The sequence below is a fragment of the Aotus nancymaae genome, unplaced genomic scaffold (assembly GCF_030222135.1).
Source record: "Aotus nancymaae isolate 86718 unplaced genomic scaffold, 86718_ANA_hifiasm-v0.15.2.pri h1tg000200l, whole genome shotgun sequence".
NCBI lineage: Eukaryota > Metazoa > Chordata > Mammalia > Primates > Aotidae > Aotus > Aotus nancymaae.
In genome coordinates, this window is record NW_026988615.1 from 481,658 (window position 1) to 488,065 (window position 6,408).

At 37.8% G+C, this 6,408-nt stretch overlaps 1 pseudogene; it reads right to left on the reverse strand.

Moving 5' to 3' along the window:
- Window positions 1–1,957: 1,957 nt before the first annotated feature.
- On the reverse strand, window positions 1,958–2,613 carry LOC105734526 (DNA replication complex GINS protein PSF3-like; annotated as a pseudogene).
- Between the last annotated feature and the right edge of the window lie 3,795 nt (window positions 2,614–6,408).

Below are 6,408 nucleotides of genomic sequence, written 5' to 3' on the forward strand. Positions count from 1 at the left end.
ATTGGGCCGGGTGCTGTGGCTCACACCTGTAATCCCAGCACTTTGGGAGGCCGAGGGGGGCGGATCACAAGGTGAAGGGATTGAAACCATCCTGGCCAACATGGTGAAACCCTGTCTCTACTAAAAATACAAAAATTAGCTGGGCGGGGTGGCATGTGCCTGTAGTCCCAGCTATTTGGGATGCTGAGGCAGGAGAATGGCTTGAACCCTTAAAGTAGGAGTTGCAGTGAGCCAACGTCATGCCACTGCACTTCAGCTTGGCAACAGAGGGAGACTCCATCTCAATAAAAGAAAAAAATAAATATATTGATATATCTTTAAGTATGTAAAATGAAGATATTTAGATATCTGCATATCTTTGAAAAACTGTCTATTCAAGTACTTTGCCAATTTTTATATTAATCTGTTATTATGTAGATGATTTGCAGTTTTCTACCATTCCTTGGGTGGTCTTTTCACTCTGTTGATAAGTGTTCTTTGATGCATTGAAGTTTTTAATTTTGATGAAATATAATGCATCTATATATTCTTTTGTTACCTGTATTTTTGTTGTTATAGCCCATAAAACATTACCAAATCAGATGTTGCGAAGAGTTTCTCTTATGTTTTCTCCTGAGTTTTATAGTTTCAGCTCTTACTTTTGGGTCATTGTTCTTTTTTTTTTTCATGTACAAAGCAAATCATGTATTTAGCACTAAAACCAAATTATAAAAATATCAATTCCAACTTAAAACAGGCATTTTAAAAGCATTTCTGTGGTTGTAAGTTTGCACTGACAATCTAAGTTTGCATCTGCACAATCTGGATACCCGAATCCCTTTATAATTCCCAATGACAAAGGCAACTTTTGCTAGTTGTGGGGCGTCAGAGGGGAAGCACTAATGCCTGCGAACAGTCTCACCGGCCCAAGGAACGCTGTTTCTTTCTCAACCTGAGGCTGCATCCTTGATGTCCAGGAAAAGAGATTTGTGCTTGCTTAACCAGGATGCTAGCAAATGGTCAGGGATCTTCTATGCAACAATGTTGCAATATTTACTGAAGAGGTAAAAAAAGCACAGTGGAGGCTCCTTGCCCACTTACATTTGCAATGTTAGGTTTTGAAAACAGGGCCTTTCATAGTCAGCTATCAAGTCTTGAGTTCCGGATGTAATGCAGGCTGGTGAACACTCCTCAATAACTACTTTGCAATTCCAAACGACTCCTTGACAGCTTTTCTAGACAGGGAGTGAAATAAGTGTGCAGGTGTTCTTAGGCTCTCAGAGGCAAAAACAAGCCCAGTTTAACCATTTCCCTTCTGGGTTGACTGCTGAGCTATGCGGATTCCAGTTCATTAAGCTCTAAGTAGAGAGTATGAGGCCAACGTCTTTGCTTCAGTAAAAGCCATGCTGTTCATCTGCCTTTCCCTTTTCCTCCTTTATCTTGCCGACTGTTTTTGGAAACTGGGGTAACTCCCTGCAGTCAGGCAGCAATAGATATTTACAAGTCAGGCCAGCATGGTGGGGTGCTATCCTCTGTACAACCGTGAGGAAGATGAGGCAAATAAGAGAAGAGAACATTTTGTAAATGGGCAAAGATGACCCAATTTGTACCTGTGCTTTGTGGCTAGTGAAACTGTACATCTGAAGCTGTCCAAACTCTTAGACACAAGGAATTCCAGTTGCAACTCTACTGTGATATGTTATATGGCAGTGATCCTTAATTAGGAAGGACTTTGATTTCTCCTTCGCTGTGGGTTTTTGGGTTAATGGGCCTGGGCTGTGGGTCAGCAGAGTGGGACGGTCCTGGAAGACTTACAGAGGCAGGGATATCCACATTCTCCAGCATGTCCAATTCCATATGGCCACAGGAAATAAGCCATGAAATGGGACAGGATTCTGCTTCTGTACAAGGTCAACCAGCTCGTATCAAGAACACAGGAAGGGATATGTCTACAAGAAGCCATTCTGTGCTCTGGCCTTCAGTCTTCCATACCAGTGAATTTTCTCTTCTTAAAATTCTGAACGAGGTTGGAAGCTGTGATCTGAGAAGCCTGCCCCTTCTCCCAGCATTGAAAGTCATTCAGTCCTTTCTGCCCTGTTTGAAATAAGCCCCTCTCAATCTCGTCTAGCCTGGCTCCCAAGGCTGAAGTGTCTTCATTGTAAGCATTCTGGGAGGAGTCCATGATGCCGCGAAAACGTCCGATAAAAGTCTGCAGCAGAGACTGGGAAATGTCTGCATTCTCAGGACTGTCAAAATGCAGGAGTTGGGAGCCAAACCCGTAGAAGTGGGGCCCCATTTTGTGGAGGTCCACCATATCGGCATCTGCACTGAACACGGTCCTCCAGCCCTCCTGGTAGATCTTGGGAAGTTCCACAGAAAGGATCCGTCGCTTGTTGTCAAAAAGTCCTTTTGCCAGCCACGAGGGGAGTTCAAGCTTGGAGCCCCGCGGGACCGCATTGTCAGTGTCTGCGGCTCCGCTCTGCTCCGCTCCAGGAAGAATGCGCCGAGGCGAGGCATGGCGGTCTCCGTGCGCACTGGGAGCTTCTCGTGGGACATCAGAGTGTCGTCCAAAGAAAGAGAGTTCTCCTCAGGCCCCAGAGCACCGGACTCCACTCGGAAATAAGCCTCGGACATGGCAGCCACTTTAGCTTCTCCGCTTCCACTTGCGTGATTCGGAGGAGCCTCGGAGAGTTAGGGGTGTACAACACGGAGGGGCGGAGATTGGGCAGGATGGTTAGGGTCAGGGGAGTGGATTCCATTGTTCTATTTTTGCGGGTTTTGTTTTTTGTTCTGGGGGCAAATGGATATTCAGTTTTCTCAGCACTAGTTGCCGAAAAGACTGCTCTTTCTGCATTGAATGGTTTCGGAACTCTTTTGAAAATTATTAGACAATGTATAGGAAGGTTTACTTCTAGAATCTCTTTTTTTCTCCATTTCATTGGTTTACATGTGTTTTAGTGCCAGTACCATACCGTTTTGATTTCAGTGGCTTTGTACTAAATTTTAAATTGAGGAAGAATGAGATCTTCCCCACCTTTGCTTTTCTTTTATTGACATTGTTTTGGCTACTTAGGATTTCATGATATTCCATATAAACTTTTTTTTTCTATTTCTGAAAAACACTATTAGGATATTGATAGGGATTACATTTAATCTGTAGAATACTTTGAACAGTACTGACATTTTAACAATATTAAGTCTTGCAGATATATTTTAAATTTGCCAAATTTGCACCTGTTTCTCCATAAACTGCTTACAAATAAAAAAATTGGCATAGATCAGAAATGCTTACAAATTTAAAAGTAATATAAATACATTTTGGTTATAAAATTATATATTCACAGATCATTTTAAGCTGAGAGATGAGTATAATAATCTTCACAAGTTTTCAACAGGAAGAATTATGCAGTTGCATCTGTGATCGTGTTTTAGCTGAAACCTATTTCAAACAAAATGTAGCAGAATTTTTAGATTCAAATATGCTTACGCTCTGTCTTCTAGTAGAATTCAATATGTGAGTTTACTTGCTAGATTGCTGATAAGTTCAGAAACATTTAATCAGTTATGCTCAACCAGTTGCAAATTCTAACACTATTATAAGAACATGAAAAATACAAGGTGTTTTTTTAATCATCCTATTTTTTCAAAGATAGATGCTTTGTACACACTACAGACAAGAATACTGAAAGTGTGTATGGCCAGGGATGCATAAGGAATGAGCACATCACTATGACAAATGTTTTGGACAGTAACACTTTCTGAGGCCTCTGTCCAGCTAAATTAAGAAATCTATCTGCACCACAAATTTATGAATATGATTTAATTATGCATTCAACTCCTATATATAGCTTTCAGGGCCCAATGAACCAGTAAAGCCAAAGCTGAAATGACTTATACCTTCACCACATTGTTATAATGTTGAATTATATTTTCTATAACTTGTTATAAAATGGCTTAGCAGCAATAGTGGTACACATCTTTCCCTAATTTTATGTCTATACATTTATGAAGGTGTGGTAAATGAGAAAGCCAATTCTTACACCTAATTCTACCGTATATAAATATTCATATAATACCACCTGGCAGCAGCAGTAGTTTCTGTTGGGGATGTGACAAGGAATTCATCCACTGCTATCTAAAGTCCCTGATAGTCACTGAAAGGAACTTAATGGCTCTTAATGATCAAATTGGCATAAATCAGTTCTCAACACACTGAAATCATGTCTCAGCTAAAGTCAGAAGAAAAGCCTCATAAAACTGTTCAGAAAACTTTTTTTGCTTTAGACTAACACTTTTAGAATTATATTATCATGCAAATGTGAAGACAATTTCTGAACTGATATTTTGTTTCTGTGATGACAGTTACATGGTATACAGCCAAATTTTAATGCTTTCACATATTAGTCATTTTTCAGTGGCTGTCTATGCATTGAAAAATGATAAAAGATCACATAATACAAATTTGAAAATGAGTTTTAGAAATAGGAAATCTCAGATCAATTCATTCTGCTTTATCAGATCAAGAAGCAAAAGTGAATAGTTTCTGGAGAAAAAAAATACTTTCCTAAAAAGGTCAATAAAAAAAAAAAAACAGTGACAATATAGACTGGCTTTGGGGGAATAATCCTGATTGAAGCTGATAAATCCCACTATCTCCATAAAGTATGAAAATTGCCTTTAAAAATTCTAAAATTTCAGCAAGTAATAACTTAATAAGTTCAGTTTGAAATCAACATTTAAAAATGTTAATATATCCCAAAGAATTAGAAAACACAGATGAGACAGTGTGCTCTCATATGAAAACCTTTTACTAGCATTGTTTATTTTGTACATCTATAACTATAGATGAAAATGTGCTACTTTCTTAGATATAAACACCAGAAACACAGTGCTAATACAAAATCTTTTTCTAATGTGATATTAGGATAAATTTGTTTAATATGGGGTGATAACAGTGCAATATATAGGCAGTGGTGTATATAGCATTTTCACCTGTTGTTTAAACATATTTAAAAGGCGTTAAAATACTTAATTACATATTTTGGTTGAATGCAAAATGTCTACAAACAGCAGGAAAATAATCTAGACTTTTAATGGAACTCCACGATAATAATATTCTTTCTATAGAAAATGTGTTCAAACTATAAGCAAAAAAAACAAAAACAAAAACCCAAGACTCACTCATTGTACCCATAAGATAAATTCCTGATCTTAGAAGTGTTACCACTTCATATATCTTAGCAAAGATGAAGTCATAAAGAAAGTTGAGCCATCACCTATGTCATTTTCAGCATGCTAATCTAGATAGTTCTTATAAAATATGATTATAGTGAAATGAATTATGTCAATGGAAATATGAGTTGTACCTATACCATTAAACATGACTACAGGTTTGAATATTTAGTTTGCTTGGCTAACATTGATATTCTTTCAATCTAAGTTTTTCATCAGTAAGAAAAAAATGTTAAATTTTAACTTTAAAACTTTCGACAAGTTCAATTTTTTATCCTTGAGTAGCTCAAACAGCTTTTAACAAATTCATCAGAAATTATTTATCTACCAAAATCTCTCCCATCACATATATAAATTATTTCTGCTATAATACATTGCTAAATAACATTTCTGGAGGTAGTGTGAATGTTTTTTTTTTAATTTGAAGTTTGACAAAGAATTGTCACCAACTTATTTAGATGTCTTCTCAAAAGTCATAACCAACTTGTTGACAGGATTATTACTAACTTTGAATTTATTTGGGATTGCACAATGTAAATATTCTAAGACTCTTTTCTAGAAATTGTTAACCATCTCCATCACCAATTGTGTTGAATCTTTTCTTTTAAATATTCCTTCAATCCGTAACTTCTAATTTACCCATTTGCCCTTGTTCAATCCCTCAAAACTTATCACTTAGAGAATTGCAGCCTGAGTTAGTAGTGCCCTGGTGAATGTTTACAAACCATCTCTCTAAGCTGTGGTGGTAATGTGTTGGGGTAAGGGAGCTGATTGTAGCATTTGACAATATCTGTGCTGTAAAGGTTCCCGCCATGGGCCAATTTCAGGTTACCAATGTGACATCAACATGATAGCACGGTTCTTGAAAATGTAGTCATTAACCCCAAAATACCACTGACTGCACTGATCTACAGTTGTTTCTGCTTCTCATCTTATTTCTTAAGGCATTTTGCACTCAGTTTCATAAATGATCTCTCAAATGTAAATGACAATCCCTGTATCACTGTCAGTGTCTTCCCTATACCTACACAAATCATCTAGTTTCTCATTATTGTGTTCACTAAGTTTCAAGCTCTAGTCCCTCCCTCCTGAGCCTCTTTTTTCACTAATTTCTAGTTTGCACTTTGACTCCCTCAGTCCCCCAAAGGCTTGCAATTTCCCACACATTAGGCTTTGCTGATGGGCTCCCATTAGCAG